This window comes from Phascolarctos cinereus, unplaced genomic scaffold (genome assembly GCF_003287225.1).
Source record: "Phascolarctos cinereus isolate Bilbo 61053 unplaced genomic scaffold, phaCin_HiC Scaffold_5;HRSCAF=322, whole genome shotgun sequence".
In the NCBI taxonomy this organism is placed as follows: domain Eukaryota; kingdom Metazoa; phylum Chordata; class Mammalia; order Diprotodontia; family Phascolarctidae; genus Phascolarctos; species Phascolarctos cinereus.
In genome coordinates, this window is record NW_027555958.1 from 55,531,940 (window position 1) to 55,551,821 (window position 19,882).

Sequence of the window (19,882 nt, forward strand, 5' to 3'; positions counted from 1 at the left end):
CAAGTCTCCCAGAGCAACCGGCAAACCTTCGGTCCCCAGACTAAAGGTCCTTATTGACATTTCTATAGAGCGTCCAAACGAAGGATCCTAAGTTATTCATTGCTTGTTTATATTCTACACACCCAGTCAAGTTCATCAATTAGCCAACTTCTGCAGCAGCAAAGCTCAAACAAATAGGAGGTAGAATCTCAAGTTCGCTAGGGAATTCGTGGAGACAGTAGGGGTGGGGCGGTCAAAGACAGAAGCAAACCACGCCAAACCATACCCTTAAGGACCAACCTGGGCTCCCCCAAAAGGGAGAATGGAGGAGGGAGGAACAGCTCTAAAGCTTGGGAGACTCCATCTGACCAGTCCAGCTAGATGGGCTTCCCCCACTATCCAGCCTCGCTCCTCCGGCTGGAGGGAAAAGGGCTCTCGACTCGTGGGAGAAGAGAGGTCCAGGGGTCTGATGTCTGGGGGAGTGGGGGAGGGCAGATGACGGGCTGGAGTTGGGATGGGGAGGCCTTTTTCATTTAAGGATGCAGGTAGGTGTGAGGGTACCCACGTAAATGGGGAGGGGGGCAGGGAGAGCAGCACTCACTATAGAGAAACCGGAGGGTGGGGACTCCAGCTTCCCTCCGAGTCCCAGCGAGCTGGGGCAGGTGGCGGGTTGGGGGGAGGGGACTGTCGGGGCCGAAGGGGGCGAGGGGCGGGGATAGGGGGAGCCCCCTTCCAAAGGGAGGCGCAGACCGGAGAAGGTCCCCGTAGAAGGTGGGTGGGGCGCGCGGGAAGAGGTCTGCGGCTGGACAGGAGCTGGGGCGGGCCCGGGGATCCCCTCAAAGGTTGGGGCGCCGCCTCCTCCGGGAACGGGGGGCGCGAGCAGAGAAGGAGGAGGAGGAGGAGGAGGGGGCCCCGCCCCCTCGGGGGATGGGGTACTGGGGGCCGGGGGGGGGAGGGAGGCCGGCAGTCCCACCCTCACCTTTCTCTCGAGACCCCGGTCTCCCCGCAATCCCCGAGTGCCCGGCCCAGCGGCTCCTACCTCTCCCCGGCGCTCCGGGCTCCGCTCCCCGCCGCCTCCGCCTCCCGCTCCCCATCCACACTCCCTCGCCTCCCCTCCGCCTCCCCTCCTCCTCCCCCGCCGGGTCGGTGCCTTGACAGCTTCCCGGGCCAATTGTCTTCTCAGCCTCGCGGCTCACTGACCAATCCTGTCCGGGGGGAGGTGGGGCTTCTCCGATGTCATTCAGGCTCCTCCCGGGGCCCCAAGATCCCTTTTGTTTGGGGAGAGCCGGGCTGGGATAGAGCTCGCGTCACTTCCTGCGGGAAGAGCCCTCCTCCCAGCCTGACGCGCGGGTTGGCTCTCGCGCCGCGATCCTGTCGGGCTCTGTCGTTGCTAGCCCGCTCGCCCGCTCGCGGCAAGGGGCGTGTATTGCCTTCGCCGGGTCCTAGACGGACCGGGAAGGATGTGGCGTTCGTCCCTGGGATGGTGTTCCCGGGTTGCAATTTTGCCCCGTTTTGTTTGGGCTTTAGAATTTGTATTCCATCGCCCAGTTCACCAATATTCTATTCGATTTGTAATCCCATTCTAGTACTCGCTTTAAAAATGAGAAACCCCTCTTTGTGGTTGCACCAATGGAGAGTACCTTGGGAATGGCGAAGGGGGAATAGCAGATAGCCCTTCTGTTCTTGATCCTGGCCTTGGCTGTGGCCAGACTCCACGTCTTAGCAGTGGGATGGTGGTGGAAACTGAGTTCTTTGTGGGATAATCTTGCAGTCCTGTCTTCCATAATATAGCAGAATGCACATTCCTTGAAGGCAGACTGTTTTTTTGGGATACCTCTCAGGGTTTTAGCACACAATCAACAGGCATTGATCAGAGGCTTACCAAGTGCCAGGCAAGTGCTAAGCACTGGGGATAAAAAGAAAGACAAAAAATAATCCCTGCCCTCAAGTTGCTCACGAGGGTGACAACGTGCGGAACAACTATGTAAAACCAAAATATAAATACATGAACGTATATATGTCTATACACACATGTATGTAGATAGAGAAATAGACATAATTACATAATGTATATATTATATATTGAGAGAAAGTGATGGGGTATGGGCCCAAGTTGATACCTTGGCCCCTTATACCCAAAAGAATTTGAGTCCCATTTGTCTAAGGGATTCTCCTTGAATTCTCCCACTTGATCAAGGTCTCTAGTGTTCCCCTGAGGCCGTAATCCCATCCAGTGGCCTTTTCACTGTGGTTTTGCCCAATCTCGCAATTCTGTTACTCTTAACCTAGCCTAGCCCTCCATTGTCTTACCTCACCATGGCCCCGGGCCACTTCCCACCCTTAATCCTAGCTAGGCTTCATTCTCTCATGGCCACATGGTCCAGGTCACTGGCCTTCTATTACTTCACAATCCCGGAAGACTACTTGGCTACACCTAGATCCCTCCCATAGTGTTTCTATATATAAGATCTATCTTGCCTCCGTTAAGGTGCTCAAATTCTTACAATATAGCCAATAGCTCACAGATGCTTAGATTCCTTAAGAGTCTGGCTAACTTGGCAGGTCTTTAATAAACCTTGTCTCTAGTTGAAAGAAGGCTTGGGTTGAATTCTTTCGGGCATGTCGTGATCTCAGGGTCCCAGCACCCCTAAACCTCTAGACCTCATCAAAATGATGAATAACCAATATCTTGGGGAGATTCAGAGCTCCCCCTTTCTTCCAAAGTCTCTGGAAGGATGTTAATGAGATTGAATTAACTCTCCTCAATCTTGGTCAGACCCAACCCAGTTTTAACAAGGAATTTAATCTAAAATGGGGAAGCCCATTGTGTTCTACTCAAACTTGAGTGGAAATAGATCCTTTTGTCTAGATAGCCCAAGACTAGGGGTGGTCTGAGTAACGAGATAGTTTCTTTGTCTAAGAGTGACATGATATCACTCTCAACCCCTCATTGAAAACCTGCTCTTTCAAGGGTATATAAACTGTGAGATCACTGCCATGATTTCCTTTCCTCTAAGGGGACCACCTCCAGTTGTCCTAATCTATATCTTGCCACTGGACCCAGATGGCTCTGGAGAAGAAAGTAAGGCTGGTGACTTTGCATTCCCCTTCCTAACTTAAATCCAATTCACTTGCAAGTCATGGCATCATCTTCCTGATGTCATGGTCCTCTTCAAGAAGAAAGGACCAACAACAACACTAGATTTAAGAGGGATTGGGAAGGCTTCTGGTAGAAAGTGGGAATTTAGCTGGGACTTGAAGGAAGCCAGGTAAGCCAGGAGGCAGAAATGAAGGAGATCATTTCAGGCATGGGGGACAGCCCGGGGAAATACTCAAAGCTAAGAGTGTCTCTTCAAAAAACAGCAAGGAGAACAGTCACTGGAATGCAAAGTAGGAGGAGGCCTTGCAAGATACAAGAAGACTGAAAAGGGGTGTGTATGTGAAGGAGGGAGAGAGAGAGAGAGAGAGAGAGAGAGAGAGAGAGAGAGAGAGAGAGAGAGAGAGAGAGAGAGAGAGAGAGAGGAATCCAGAAGGATTCTTAGGTTCTTCACTTTTAAAATGAGAGAATTGGATTATATGATCTTTACTGTCCCTTCTCTCTCATCTATTCTTTTGATGTTTCTATACCTTGAGATCTGCCTCTGCCAAACTTCTACCACTCTTCCTCCTCCCCGCTGAGGACGTGCATAAGGGATCTGCAGATCAAAAAGACCTTAGATATCCTCTAAAATAGAATCCCTCTTCCTATAGTATCAGACCTTCAAATATTTCAAGGTACCTCACCAAGCGTTTCCTTCTCCCTTTTTATGGACTGCTGGAGCATAATCCCTGCTGGTGCTTGGAAAACCAACTTTGAGTGATGGAGGAAGGATGTCTTGAGTAAGATTGCTTTTATGAGTGTGATACGATGGAGGTCAGGGTCTCAGGATTCCATGGTGGAAGATTTTCACCATTCAATCTGTTTCATCTCTCTATACTAGTAGTCACACAAGACGGACAGAGTAAGAAAGTATAGTGTAAACCTAACAGGACTAAACAGGAAAAACTACTCAGCATGACAGCCAACTTGTTTGTAGTGGACTAATGGTGTCACTTTTGTATATGAAGGACAGCAAATTCATTCACCCATTATCTAATTCTTGGATGCTTCTGGATGCAGTACAATTGGTAAAGGAAGAATGACAGAATCAGAGACCACTCTTCTCTACCCTTTAGTCTGCTATTTGCATTCTGGTTTGAGGGTCCTGGGAGGGGGCTGGAACTGATGGGGTTTGGGGTGTTGGGAACTTCTAAATGTAAGGGTACAAGGTGAGTCTACCTGGAAAGAATTCACTCACTCAAACCTTCTTCTAGTCGAGGGGCAGTTTATTGTAACGCCAACAGAAGCGGGCAGGGTTCCTAGTGAATCTTCACAATTTAATGGGGGTAAGATCAGTACTTATATACAAGAAAAGACCATGAGAAGATCTGGATGGGATTAAGGAGTGGTCATATATTCAAGTAATATGGGGTGGGCCGAGAGCTACCATGAAAGGAACACCAAGTAAGCTAATTAGGTGGTCCAGGTGGGCTGGGCTGGGCCAGTTGCCTTGGGCAAAGGCGCCAATGATTTAGGCTGTTGAAATGTATGGGAAAAGTCAGGGACTGGGTTGCTTTCACAGACACAGTTTCCTTTGAGGGGTCCAGCTCCCATCACCCCATTAGAACCTCAGGTACTATGCTAGGGGCTGCTAGGAATATAAAAATGAATGTTATGAGTCCTTATTTCAGGCTGCTTGGAGTTTAGTAGGAAAGAAAGGGGAAGAAAATGACTGAAATATTCAAACACAGGTTGTTCCAAAAGTTTTCATGCTGCCTTAAGTTTTTGAAACTTGAAAGACTTTGGGGACACCTTGTATAGGCTAGGTGCTAGTATAGATATGGGGCTACAAACAGTTTCATTTCCGTCTCCTCCCATTTGCTCTGCAGTGCAATGAGGAAGTGGCACATCCCTTGACAATGGGGAGAAGCCCTGGCTATTTTCTGCCTATTCCTGAATCACCAGGAGAGCAAGACTGGTGAATCAGCCTTTCCTCCCCACACTGGTTGCCGTTGACCTCTCTCCACCCAACCTTTGCTCCACTGTAGGGGCAAGTGGGAATTCTGTTCTGTGATTTGTTTCCTTTGTAGCAACAAGCAAAATCTTCCCAGACTTCCAATGAGTTCCCTTCCTGTCTCCCCCTGGACTTGTGTGGGAGAGCCCAACATGAATGATATCAGCTCTGCTTGGTGTTTTCTGGTTGCTCTTCCTTTTAATTTATTACTCCAGGGGACAGTGAGTGGGTAGGGATAGTACACCCTCTCTTCTAACAAGGCTTACAATTGGCAGCACCCTGGCTTTAATGTTTTAGAGGGAAATAAAAAAGAAGCAGAAAGCACTTGGGTCCTTAGGGAGTACCCAGTCTTATGGGAGTAGTGTGAACCTACAAAAGAACTTTATAAGGAAATTTAGAAACAAATGCAAATGAGCACATGTAGATATTTAACATTTATTTTAACATGTATTTAACAGATAGCACAATAATACCTTAAGCCAGGAGACTTACCTTTTCAAAGTATTTTCATTTTTCTTGCTTCCTCCAGATTTACAAATTACAAAGCTTAAAAAAAAGTCTTGTAAATTAGCTCCTTTAATCCTCATCTTGATAGAGTAGAAAAAAAATATCCTTTTTGAAGGTTCAAGTACTGGCTCTTTTACTTACTTACCTTGGACAAATCACTTACCTTTCCTCGGCCCGTTGTCCTCATCTGTATTTTTTTTTTAGGAGAATCTCTAAGGTCCCTTCCAACTCTAAATCTGTTATCAGTCAACAAACATTTATTAAGTGCTTATTACGTACCAGACACAGTACTGGTGACTTCCCTTTTTTGATCATTTCCAATTTATCCAGCATGTATCTTGTTTCCATGTATCTGTTTTCAGGTTGTCTCCCTAATTGGACTGTGAGCACCTTGAGAACAGGGACTGTCTTTGGCCTTTCTTTGTATCTCCAGTTTTTTTGACACAGGGCCTTGAATATAATAGGCACTTAATGAATATTTATCAACTGATTGACTTGGGAACAATCCTGAGAGATGGGCAGGACTGGCATTATTATTACCATTTCACAGGCAAGAAACAATAGGCCAGAGAGATTGATTCACTTGCCCAAGGTCAGAAAGCCAATAGGAATCAGGACTTGAACTCAGTTCTTTTGGCTGCATGTCTAGAAGGCTCTCTGGTCTACCACAGCACTGAGCGACTCACTACAATCTCAACCTATCAATCAGTAAGTGTTTATTACGTACCTACTCTCTTCCAGGTACTGTGCTAAGTGTTTTACCTTATTTGATACAACCCTGGGAGAGTTGATATTATTATTCCCATCTTACAGTTGAGGATACAAAGGCCAAGAAAGGTTAAGTGACTTGCCCAAGGTCACACAACTAGTCTGAGGCTAGATTTGAACCTAGCTGCCTCAAGTGAACTAAGAGTCATAATACCTACATTCTAGTACTGATTTTGTATGACCATATGTAACAGAATCTCTTTGGGTCTTATTTTTTTTTCCATCTGTTAATTTAATTGTTTAACCAGAAAGTATTTTATTTTATTTTTTTATTTTTAGGCAATTGGGGTTAAGTGACTTGCCCAAGGTCACACAGCTAGTAAGTGTTGTCACCTAGCCACCCCCAGAAAGTATTTTCTTAAGTAGGAGCTAGGAACTCAAGAAGACTAAATGAACAATACTATGTAGAAGGAACTTACATTTTATAGGAAGATATTTTATGTATACATAAATATATATGGGAAATAAACTTAGGTGGAAGGGCACTAGGTGCTGGGGGAAGGGTGTTGTGGGAGTAGAATAAGAAAGTCCCCCTAATCTGGGAGCCAGCTTTTGAACTGAGCTTCTTAGGATACTAGACGTAAGGAAGGCACACATTCCAGACATGGGAAGCAAATTGTGCAAAGGTCCAGAGATGGAGATGTAAAGATTTATGAGAAGAACAGCAAAAAGGCCCTTTTAGCTCTATCATAGAGAGGGTGAAAGGGAGTGATGTATGATAAACCTTGGAAGTTCTATTAAAATGAGGACGGGAAGGGCTCTAAATGACAGGGGAAACTGGAGTAATAGGGAACCACCCTAGTTTACTGGGCAGGAGATTGACACAGATAGACTTATGCTTTTGAAATGTCATTGGCAGCTGTCTGGAGGATGAGGAATTGGGGACAGGAGAGACTTGAAGCAGGAGACCAATTAGGAATCTAACTTAAGCAATTGGACTATATGATCTCGAAGGTTCTTTCCATTATCCTTTGGCTTCTCTTCCCCACAATATATATGTATATAATTGGTGCTCAGTAAATACTTGTACATTGTTTAATTGGGTGATCAGAGCTGAAAAAGGGAGAGGCATATTCCTGGATTAGGTATGAAATTTGAATTAGATTTAGGAGAAAGAGAAGAGGCTAACTGAAGGTCTAGAAAGGGAAGAGGAGCTGACCTGAAGGGCTACTTATGAGGTTGAGAGCTGGGGAAGGGAATTAGGTGGGGCTAACTCAGCCCAACATTCTCCATGAACTTCCAGGGGGAAGTGTGTGTGTGTGTGTGTGTGTGTGTGTGTGTGTGTTTTGAATAATATCCCAGTCTTGCAACTTAATCTGGAGTGAATGTTATACGCCTTTTCCCACTTGGTCACACATTTTTCTTAAGCCACTCTTACTTACAGAAGTACTGTTTTCCTGCAATGAGACCAGGCAGAGAGAGTTAGGCAGCTAAGTGGCACAGTGGATAGAGTGCAGGACCTGGAGTTAGGAAGACCTAAGTTCAAATGTAGTGGGTGACACAAGGCAAGTCACTTAATCCTCTTTGTCTCAGTTTCCTCATCTGGAAAATGAGTTGGAGAAAGAGATGGCAAACTACTCCTGTATCTTTGCCAAGAAAACCCCAAAAGGGGTCAAGAGAAGTTGGATGCTACTAAAACAACTGAACAGCATGGAGCTAAAAGCCAACAAATGAGACTCCTCTTGTCCTGGGAACAATAGGGTCACTCTCAGGGTGCAGAGCACAGAGGGAGTATCTTTCGTTGCTGAGCAAGGTAACTGTAACTGTGTACAGTCTCGTGGAATAATACTGTCTTGGAGTGGTTTCTCTGTTTGCGTGTGCCTCTTACTCCCTCGTGTGCTAAATAGTGAACATTGCAGCTTCCCCGAATCCAGACCTGCCTGTTAACCTTCTCCAGTCTTAAGATCGTTCTCTACCATTGACTTGGTTAATTTCCCTTTTCTGTAGTTTCTGCTGGGAGTAGGACTATTCTGCAGGTGTCTGTCGTATGCTTACAACACAACCAAGCTGGCCCAAAGCACTACTCCCTTGGTCCCTTCCTGCCAGTCCCGGATGGTTGTTACGTAATTAAAAGGCATATGGTCAGGGAGGGTAACAGTCTGGGGAGCTCTTGTGTGGGTGGAAGATATCTTGTCTGGTCCAAGAGATTGTGAAATCAAAGGACAATTTCTTCTGTCTCATTCAACCTTATAAAGGAGTTAGTCCATTTTTTTGAGGGGGAGTGGAAGGGGAGAAAGGGAATGTCTTTGGAAGGAGGTGAGGGCTTGAGACTGAGGGAATAAACAGAAACTGGTTCCAGCAATGAGAGCAACAGAGAGCCCTGACTCTGAGACTTATTAGCTATGTGACCATTTAGCCCCTTGGTGTTAATTTTTTCATCTATAAAATGGGGATAAACATACTTGCATTATCTAACTCACAAGGTTGTTATGGGAAAAGCCCCAAGTGTTAAGGGTAGGGGAGGCACATCTTAGATCCATTTCAGAATCATAACTAGGAATCCCTGGGGCTAATTCAGAAGCTGGTACAGGGAGATGAAGCCCGCTGAGTCTGGGTCTCATTGATGTTTCTGATGAAGTCTGCTTACCACTTCAAGCTCCTCATCTCCCTCCCACTGAAACCTTAGATTATGACCCTGTAAACTCTTCCAGGGCCTCAAGGCCACTTGCCACACTCTAAGTCCTCAAGTGTGGCCCTTGGACTGAATCCAAACTTCACAGAACAAATCCCCTTAATAAAAAGATTTGTTCTGTAAAACTTGGACTCAGTCAAAAGACTGCACCCAAGGACCTAGAAGGCCACATGTGTCCTAGAGGCTGAAGGTTCCCCACCCTGTCTAGGCTTTGATAGATGAGCTTTTACCTTATGTTGCCTGGAAGCAGGTCTCCACACCTACTCTAGGTCTCCATCTCACTTCCTAGATATATCCAAACCACCACACCCCCCACTTTCTAGCTTCCCTTTGTCTTCTTCCAGTCTAATGTAAATTCTTTGAGGGTAGGGAAAGTCTTGCTTTCTTTTATTTGTATCTCTAGCACTTAGCATGGTATCTGGCACATATGTGTTGTGTGTTGCATTGTTTTTCCTCATTTGGGATTTTTTTTGGGGGGGCTAGGCAATGGGGTTAAGCGACTTGCCCAGGGTCATACAGCTAGTAAGTGTTATGTGTCTGAGGCCAGATTTGAACTCAGGTCCTCTTGACTGCAGGGCCCGTGCTCTACCCACTGCACCACTTAGCTGCCTCAATTTGGGATTTTCTTAGCAAAGATACTGGAGTGGTCTGCCATTTTCCAGATGAGGAACTGAGGCAAACAGGGTTAAGTGACTTGCTCAGGGTCACACAGCTAGTAAGTGTCTGAGACTGGATTGAATTCAGGAAGATGAATCTTCCTGACTCTAGGCCTAGCACTCTATCCACTTCCTGAAACATAGTAAGCTTAATTAATAAATATATTATATAATATAAATAAATAATAAATATTATAATGCTTAATAAATGCTTTTTCATCATCATCATCATCATCATCATCCCTTGGGGAGGGGTTGGAAGGAGTGGAGTGTATTTTATATCTTCAGGGTGCTGATATGGGAAGGAAGCTTCTTCTTCTTCCATCTCCCCCACTGCCATGGCATTATCCTAGGGTAAAAAAAAACAAACAAACCAAAACTTGGGTATGGTAATGATTCTGTTCTAGTCATGGCTCTGTATCTAGTTAGATATATAATTTTGTTTGGAATAGAAAACTCCCACCAAAGAAGGTTAAATAGATTTCCAGCTTGCTAAAGCCACTGGATCATAGCATTTCATATTTGCAAAGGCCTTCTAGACCAAACAGCCCATCTAGTTCAATCAATACCAAAAAAGAAGAAGAAGAAAGAGAATTCCCTCCACAACATACCCAACAAATGACCCCCCATCTTTTGTTCAAAGCTTTCTAGAGAGAGGTAGCCATTATTTCTTAAGGCAGCCCACCTCACTTTTTGGATAACTGTTAGGCAGTTTTTTCCTGCAATAAAACCTAAATCTGCCTCTTCCCAGAATTCACACATTATTTCAAATTCTGCCTTTTGGGGCCAAGAAAAACAAATTGACTCCATTTCACATGACAGCCCTTCAAATACTTGAAGACAGGTATCAGGTTCCCCCACCACAAATGTTCTCTTCCCCAAGCTAAACAGCCCCAGTTCCTTCAGCTGATCTTTATATGGCATGGACTCAAGGTCCTCCATCAATCTGGTCACCCTTCCTTAGACATTTTCTAGCTTGCCAAAGGCCTTTCTAAGTGTGATGAACAAGTCTGAACACAGTACACAGCTGAGATCTGATCAGGGATGAGCACTGGGACCTCGTCTCCTTATTCCTGGAAGCTATGCCTTCTTTTAAAAAAAAATGTAGCCCCAAACTGAAGGAACATTTTGGCAGTCATATCACACTCTTCACTCATATTGAGTCCAAAGCTTTGAGCCGCTATAGCTCCCTTCCTGCTATTGGAAAAATACTGATTAAAATACCCCAGGACTTTGTAGAAATGCTTCATAGTTCACAGCCAGTGGTGGGGAAGAATCGATACCTTTTTCCTTTTCAGTGTAGCCTTGGGAATAACCAAGGTAAACACCTTCTGTTGTAAAATCTGGGTGAGCTGGTTAGTCAGTGAAATTGCTGATGTTATCTATCTTAATCTCAAGTGTAACTGATGTCTGTTGGAGGTTGAGAGGCTAGGAAAAGGTGTATATGAACAGCTAATGATTTTGTACTTATTTGCAAGGGGTCATCAAAGGTCAGTTTCTAGCTCCTCAGTTTCTCCGTTTATTCCTTTCCTTTCCTTCAGTTGCCTTTATTCTCAGGTAGCCTTCTCCTCTGAGCAGGTGAAGTGATTATGGGCAAGTGACTTAACCCCAGGTAACCTTATCCTGTTTCTTCATCTCTAAAATGGGCATAGTAATACCTGTAATACCTACCTCAAAGGTTCTTGTTAAGCTCAAGTGAGATAATATATGAAAAAGGTCCAGCAAATCTTACACCACTATATTAACATCAGTGAGTGTTACTAATATTACTACTGCCAAGAGGACAGCCCCTGAAGGTGGACCCATTTCCTTCCCCGACTCCCACCTCAACCTGACCCTGCAGAACAAACAATGGGCAGGTGATGGTGCCAGAGACTGAATTCTTGCTCTGCCAGTCTGCCCCACAGTCTTGAGTTGATGAAAGCCAATTATATGTTTCTCCTGCTCTGTTATTACAGCTAACGTAGCCACGCAGTTTGCTGAATGGATCATTGTTGCTCACAAAAGGAGCGAAATATTTGTAGGGAGAAATAATGGCCCCGATTATAGCTACATTGTCATTTCTAGGCAGTTTCCCTGTAAATGGTCCTTTGAAGGAGACTGGTATTAGCAGCTTTCCTCCTCTCCATATAAAACACCGTGGCTGTCTGAGCTGACTAGAACGACCTCGTATGATCAAAGGATCAAGACATTGATGTTCCCAGATTCTGGGCTTCCTGTAAGGAACTTTAAAAACAATTGTGAACATTTGACCCTAGTCTTGGGTCCTAGTGGTAATAGTTAATATTGCTTATTGCTGTGTGGTGAAGTCTATGCCTCAGTTTACCTAATTGTGAAGTGGGAAAGGTATATTCTTCTCAACCTCTTCCCCAGCCCCCAGAAACTGGGTCGCGGACCCACTGAGAAATCTCTTTCAATCTATCCTTTGTCATGTGGCTTTACCTGGAAAACACTGTCTGGTTTGGAGAATCACTTCAAGGTGCATGAATTAAAAGTGCTTGATGGTCTCTAGGACCATGGGACCAGATTTAGATCCGGTCATCTAGTCCAACCCTATCATTTTCCTTGTACTTATGGCTTAGGATTTCAAACTCTAGACTAACATAGAGAGTTCCTAATCATGGGGCATCCCCTTCGAATCATAACTCTGGCTCTTTCTGTACCTACCCTGAGTTCCCCTCGGGACATCTCAGCATAGGATAAAAATCAAACTCATGTTTAGCTCTCCACAGATATAAAAAGATCCTAAACTCCTACATAAACACACAAGGTCATAGTGCAAAACATATATTAAGCAGAGGAAAGTCTTTCATTTGCCCCAAGGAAAATACACAATGTTCTTCCAGTAGTCTATCCAATTGATATGATTCTTCTTTCTCTCTGGTGAATCCTACTTTTCCCTGGAGTCTTATACAATCCTCCAGACTCATAGTACCACTCTGGATTTGGGGGAAGCCCCAACATTCCAGTGAGTCCTGTTTTTTGCCTCAGACATACACTGTACAGATATCTACTTTTATGGTACTTCCTTGAGGGCTTGGAATCCCTCTGAAAGAAAATTCATTTTGTGTTTCTAAAAAGCCTTTCCCATTGCCATTTGGACCTACACTGCCTAAATAACTCATGCTAATAGCAGAATGAAAAATCTAGGTCTTTGGCTTCCCAATCCTGTGCCTTAGTCCTGGTTGAGTTTTCAGTTCTAAGGGCCACCTGCATTAACTTCTTTCCATGAGAGGATGCTGCCAAAAAAACCTTCCTTTTTTCTCTGTAGAAGGATGGATTACAGAACTCAAGAACTGGGATGGGGTGGGCAGTGGGAGGGGATGTTTGTGTAGAGGCAACCTCTCAGTCCGCGTTGCCTAGGGATTCCCCCTCATCTTTCTGGAAACCTGTATTTTAGAATTTAGTGCCTAGGAATGATTTCCTCAGGTCATATGGTTGAAGACATATGCAATTCCCATGTGCCTTGTCCCAAGGCCATCTCTGTTGAGTGGGCTGCACTTCATTCTTAGGCTTCCAGTTGTCCCTTTGGGATACAAATTGCTTCTTAACCTTGTTGCTCTTTGGGTTCTTCTTTAAAATGGGATGGGAAAGGAATTGAAGGGCTGACTCTAACAACTTTATTATAGATCACCTTCAATGATCTGAACCAAACAATCTCCAATAGATACACAGCGGTGCAAGCAGCCAAATCATCGCTAAATGATAAAATATAACCAAAGACCTAGATAAAAATTCTGAGAAAAATGATTATTAATAACCAATGATTTGGGAAGATTCAGAGTTCTCCTCTTTTTCTAAAGTCCTCATTTCAAGCCTTGAAAGGACAAGACTGATGATGGCAGATAGATTAACATTCTCCTCAATCTAGGTATTTGCTACCCCACCCAATCTAAGGTAATCTAAGGTGAAATTCCTAGCCTGTTGTGTTCTATTTAGGCTTGGGTGGGGGCTATATATCATTTGTCTAGATTTCCAGAGGCTGGGGGTGACTAGAAAGTAGATCCTCATCCCCTAGCTCCTCATTAGCGTAGGTCCTCTATTTATAATATTCATTATAATATTCATTCTCTCTTTAATTGTTAATAAATCAGGGTTGATTTCCACCCTCAGCAACACCCAGTCTTCTAAGGTGAGCCCACTACCATGAGGGGTTTTTGGCTTTCGAGAGTGTCACTTGACCCATTTTATTGGTAATATGCTCAAATTATTAGTACAATGTTTAATTACCCAGAAATTATGCCTCTTGAACTTTTAAAATGTCCCATTTATCAACAGATTGGTCAGGAATTCCTGTAATTATCCTACAGGGAAACTAAGGAGGAGGGCAGTTAAGTGATTTGTCCAAGGTCACAAAGGTTGTAAGTAGCAGAGTTGGGAGTTAAACCCATGACCTTTGTCTCCAAATCTTGGGCTTACATATGGGGTTTTCTCATTGTAAATGTTTATATCCTTGGTACATACACCCTTGTCTGTATGTGCCAGTTCCTTTGCTCTGAGAACGTGTTTCATTAGTACTTTGTGTATCTTGTATGCTTACAATTCATCTCCCACCAGGCTGTACCCCTCTGGACTTCTCTGTCATGACCCAGTGCCAGAAACCTCCTCCATTTTCCTTTCCTCTTTTTTTTTGTGTTGTCTTCTTCATTTGAATGTAAGCTCCTTGAAGCCAGGGACTGTCTTTTTTGCTTATTTTGTATTTCCAACACTTGGCAAGTGTTGTAAGGTATGTGCTTGATAAATGCTTGTTGATTGACAGTTGTGTACGTGTTTTCTTCCCCATTAGATTGTGAGCTCCTTGGGAGCAGAGACTGTCTTTTTGCCTTTTTTTTGTGTTCCTAGGGCTTAGCACAGTGCCTGGCCTGTTGTTATTTAGTCACTTCAGTCCTATCTGACTCTTTATGACCCCATTTGGGGTTATCTTAACAAAAATACTGGGGTGGTTTGCCATTTCCTTCTCCAGCTCATTTGACAGATGAAAAAATTAAGGCAAACAGCATTAAGTGACTTGCCCAGGGTCACACAGATAGTAAATGTCTGAGGCCAAATTTGAATTCATAACTTCAGGCCTGGTGCTCTATATCCACTGCACTGGCCCATAGTAAGTGCTTAATAAATGCTTGTTGGCTGACTCTAATTTTGTATGGATGAATATCTCTATTTTTGCATGTTCTCCCCTTCTCGGGTAACTCTACTCTTTGATTTTTGCTGCTTTCTCTCAAATTGACCCCAAAACAAGTGGTTTTCGTTTGCTTCCCCAATAGGGAGCATTTCTTCATTACTTCAGATAGAATTTTCATGAACTAGGATAAACACCTGGTGGGCAGGAGCTCTATCTCAGGCCTATTCTAGTCTGAACTCCATTATTTCCTTCAGCTAACCTGGGGAGGGAAAAAATAAGTCTCAAGAAGACGCGGCTTTCCTCTCGCTGCTCCCTTCCCCAGATTCTACCATCAGATAACAGCAGTTCTACAGCTGGCTGCATCTGCTCAAAATGCCAATTTCAAGGAGCTTAGAGTGGTGGCCGGGGGCCGGAGGGAGGGCAGGAGGAAAAAGACTGGTTTTAATTATAGCAGCTGACATTTATAGAGCATAGTTTGCAATGTACTTTACATGGGTTACCTCATGCGAACCTTACAATAGTCTCCTGAGGTTGGGTAATGCAAGCATTATGCCTAGTTTATAGATAGGACACTTTTGGTTCCCAAAGGTTAAGGAACTTGCCCAAGGTCACACAGCTATTAGAGCTGGGACTTAAATCCAGGCTTTCAGATCCAAGTCCTGCATGCATTCCACTATACCTACTGTGCTGTTGTAGTGCAGTGTCTTTAAAATTGAATATTGAAAGCTTTAGTCCCTAGAATTCAAGTCAATGGAGATTTACTAAGAGCCTAATTACTATATGCAAGTCATTATTTTAGGATTACAGAGCTTGAGCAGAAAGGGACCTCTAAGGGCAACCAGTCCAATTCCTTCATTGTGTAGATGAAGAAACAGAGACTAAGGGAGATTAAGTGAATTGTCCAAAGTCACATGTGGGTAGTAAACACTAGAAGAGGAATGGGAAGGCCATTGGTCTTTTCCACTGTACTACTGGCACCAGGGGTTATAAGCATAAAAACTACAGTCCCAGTTGTTGTTGTTCATGACCCCATTTGAAGTTTTCTTGGCAGAGATACTGGTGTGGTTTGCCATTTCCTTCTCCAGATCATTTTACAGACAAAGAAATTGAGGCAAATAGAGTTTAGTGACTTGCCCAGGGTCACACAGCTAGTAAATGTCTGAGGCTGGATTTGAACTCAGGTCTTCCTGACTCCGGGTTCATGCTATATCTACCACACTAGCTGCCTCAAGATGCCACATGAGTGAAAATCCTCCCCACTGCTCAGCAACCGATCAATAAGCATTTATGAAGCCCTTAAGTGCTAGGAATCAGAAACAAAAGCAAAAATTGAAATAGTTCTTATCATAAAGTTCTTTATATTTTATAGGGAGGCTTTAGTAGATGAAGGGCAAGCAAGAAATGATTTATATGGAACGTGGCAATTGGGCTGTTTTGAAGGAAACTAGACTGTCTCTCGTGCCTGGAATGTACTCTTTCCTCACTGCCAAGCTCTTAGAACCCCCTAGTTTTCTTCCCAACTCCCGTTTCTTCAAGTGCCACTTTCTACAGGAAGCCTTTCTTGATCCCTCCAAATGGTAGCGCCTTCCCCAGCCCCTGTCCTAAAGGATTTTATGTCTTTTATATTCATAGATGGGGAGAGTTAGTCATGGCCACCCTGATCAATTGATTAATTGTAACCCAGTAGGAGAATACAAAGAAGGGACAGATAGAGATAACAAGTATTAATAGCCCCTTTGGGAAATGTGAAGTTTTTCCTAATGGAACTGGAGGGCAGCTTGCCATTGGCTGGATCAAGATTAACCACATCCCTGGTGTCCCTAGGAAAACAGAGAAAGTCAGTCAACAAGGTGTGTAATCCCTAACTGCAGAAAAGAGAGGTGACTCTGGATTGAAGGGAGAATTAGTTCTGGCAGCAGGAAGTCAAACTAGGGTTCCCAATTACTGACTTGCCCATCAGAGATGCTGCCCCAGGGAGGGGCAAGATGAGGAAAGCGTGAGAAGAGAAACGATATTTGGATTATGTAGGACTGGGGAAGCAATAGGGTGTGAGTTCCTTTTGTCCGCATGTACTCCCTAAATATATGCCTCACAATGAGTATATTATGTACCAGCGTGTCTACTCTTCCCATTCACACTCTATATGTCTGTGACATAGCATAGCCCAGGTTTAAATGGGGAATGTTGTCTAGCTGCCATAGTGCTTGAAGGCTGATAGTGAGGGAAGGTGAAAGGAAGGGAATATAAGCATTTATATACTAGGTGCCAGGAACTGTGTTTTGATCCTCATAAAAACTTTGGGAGGTAGGTGCTATTATTAACTCTTATCTTACAGTTGGGGAAACTAAGGCAAACAGAGGTTAAGTGACTTTCCCAGGGTGTTATAGCTGTTGTTTGTCCTTAGTTCTTGAAGACCAAGACCTTAGGAAAGTGATGCATTGATTTGCAAGTGAATTGGATTTAAGTGAGGGAGGGCTATGCAAAATCACCAGTTTCACTTTCTCCTCTGGAGCCATCTGGGTCCACTGGCAAGACAGAGATCAAGATGACTGGAGATGGCCCCCAGGTCACATAGCCAGTAAGTGTCTGAGGCCAGATTCAAAATCAAGTCTTCCTGACTCCAGGTCTAGTTTCCTATCCACTACATCACCCAATTGCCTAGCAGATAGCCAACCACCTCCCAGGATAGCCCATTCCACTTTTGGGTAGCTCTTAACCATAGGCATACCTTGGAAAAATTGTGGGTTTGGCTCCAGGCCATCGCAATGAAGTGAGTCACAGGAATTTTTTGATTTCCCAGTGCACATGAAAGTTATATTTCCACTATACTGTAGTCTATTATGTGTTCAATAGTATTATGCCAAAAAACAAACAAAAACCCAAGCAATGTACATACCTTAATTTAAAAACATTGCTAAAAAAGGCCAACCATCATCTGAACCTTCAGAGAGTCATAATCTTTTTGCTGGTGGAGGGTCTTGCCTCAGTGTTGATGGTTGCTGACTGATCAGGGTGGTGGTTGCCAAAGGTTGGGGTGGCTGTGACAATTTCTTAAAATAGGACAACAATGAAGTTTGCCTCGTCGATTGACTTTTCCTTTCACTTGAACACTCAGATGCCACTATAGGGTTATTAATTGGCTAATTTCAACACTGTTGTGTCTCAGGGAATTGGGAGGCCCAAGGAAAGGGAGAAAGATGGGAACTGCTGGTTGGTGGAACAGTCAGAACACGTATAACATTTATGGCTCTCCAACAATTACAACAGTGACATCAAAGATCCCTGATCACAGATCTCCACAACAGTTATAATAATAATGAAAAAAGGTTTAAAACGTTGTGAGAATTACCAAAATGTGACACAGCGACATGATGTGATCACATGAGGTTGGAAAAATGAAAATGGCACTGATAGACTCACCCTAAGGCTACGTGTGAGAAATACGCTGTCTGTGAAGAGAGATAAAGTGAAGTGTGTGTCCATGATAGGAAATATTTCCTCTCACCAAGCCTAAATCTGACCCTCTAGAACTTCCATGAATTACTCTCAGTCCATCTAGGGCTAAGTAGAACAATTTTAATCCCTTTTCCCCACAATAGACCTTCAAATACTTAGAGACCATCATCACGTCTGCTTTCCCCCTTACCCCCAAGCCTTTTCTTCCTGAGGCTAAATATATCCATTCCCTCAACTGATCCAATCCTTATATATCCAGAACTCAAGGCTCCTCCGCATCATTTTCCTCTGGATATTTGCCATTTATCAATATCCTTCCTAAAATGTAATGCCTAGAATTAAACACAACACTCCAGATATTGGCTGACTGGGGTACACTTCCTAGTCATGGACGCTGCGCCCTTCTTAATGCTGCTTAAAATCACTTTTGTGTGTGTGTGTGTGTGTGTGTGTGTGTGTGTGTGTGTGTGTGTGGGTAGGTTGGAAAGTTAATCATGTTGGGCACATAAAAATTAAGATGGCAGGTTTAATTCTAGTTTTTTCGATTCTGCTGACTTCACGTTACTGGCCCATAGATCAGAGCCCTTGACTTTTTGAACATGGAGGCTACCTTTTTTGAGTCTGATGTGTTCCAGCCACCCAGGGCTAGCCTAGGATGAGCCAGATAGTTGAAAACAAAGTCAAATAACAACGGATACCCTGAAAACTGAGACCCCAGTTGGACAGCATTCAATAACTTGTGAAGGGCTCTGGGATTGTAATGCTTTGTCTGGAATACAGGGTGGGGTTTACCCAGACTGCTTTGATCTTTGTTCCCCCACTGAAGTTGAGTGGCTGCGCAGCCTGAGAACCTCCTGTGGCATTTTAATTAAAATAGCTAAGACAAAACGGAGCCTATCTCCCATTCCTTCCCCAGCTTTTTCCATTCCAACCTTTGTTGTTGTTTTTCCCCTCTTTTCTTAATCCTGTTTTTCATTTTTTTGTTGGATTGGTTTCTCAGACTAACTACTTTGACAGCTGGACTAATAATGTAGGGACACTTTACTTTCTAAACCAGATCCAATAAGAAGAAAATGATGATATTCTCCTCTGCTTTTTTTTTTTCAGGATAGAATTTAAGAGCTGGAAGGGATCCCAGAGACCATCTAGTCCAGGGGTTCTTACCATTTTGTGTGTCACGGACCCCTTTGGCAGTGTGGTGAAGCCTTTTGACCTCTTCTGAGAATAATGTTTTAAAATGCATATAATAAAATACATAGGAAAGGAAGCCAGTTACATTGAAATGTAATTACCAAAATATTAAAAAAGAAACAAATGAATAGTTTTCAGGTTAAGAATCCCTGATGTAGTTCAACCCCTTTATTTTTATTTTTTTTCTCCAACAATAACTTTATTGAATAGATACAGAGCATATAGGCAAGGCCTACATTTTCTTTAGGCTAGTCTTTTTTTTTTTTTATTAGTTTATTTTGAATTATCAACAATCGCTTCCATAAGCTTTTGAGTTTTAAGTTTTTCTCCCCCTCCCTCCCCACTTCCCTCCCCAAGACAGCACACAATCTGATGTAGGCTACACGTATATGTTCCTATTAAACATATTTTCGCATTAGTGAAGGAAGAATTAGAACCAATAGGAGGAACCGCCAGAAAGAGGAAACAAAACACAACA

General features: G+C 43.8%; 1 protein-coding gene across 4 annotated transcripts in view; it reads right to left on the minus strand.

Moving 5' to 3' along the window:
• CTTNBP2NL (CTTNBP2 N-terminal like) overlaps positions 1-1,093 on the minus strand; it is a 71,143-nt gene extending 70,050 nt beyond the window's left edge. For 2 of the 4 annotated variants that reach the window (XM_021001806.2, XM_021001822.2), the window contains exon 1: positions 1,019-1,093. The gene's annotated coding sequence lies outside the window, so the exon portion shown is untranslated. Of the gene's footprint in view, positions 1-958 lie in introns of all 4 variants that reach the window. The other 2 variants (XM_021001815.2, XM_021001831.2) reach the window with 2 other exon arrangements.
• Between the last annotated feature and the right edge of the window lie 18,789 nt (positions 1,094-19,882).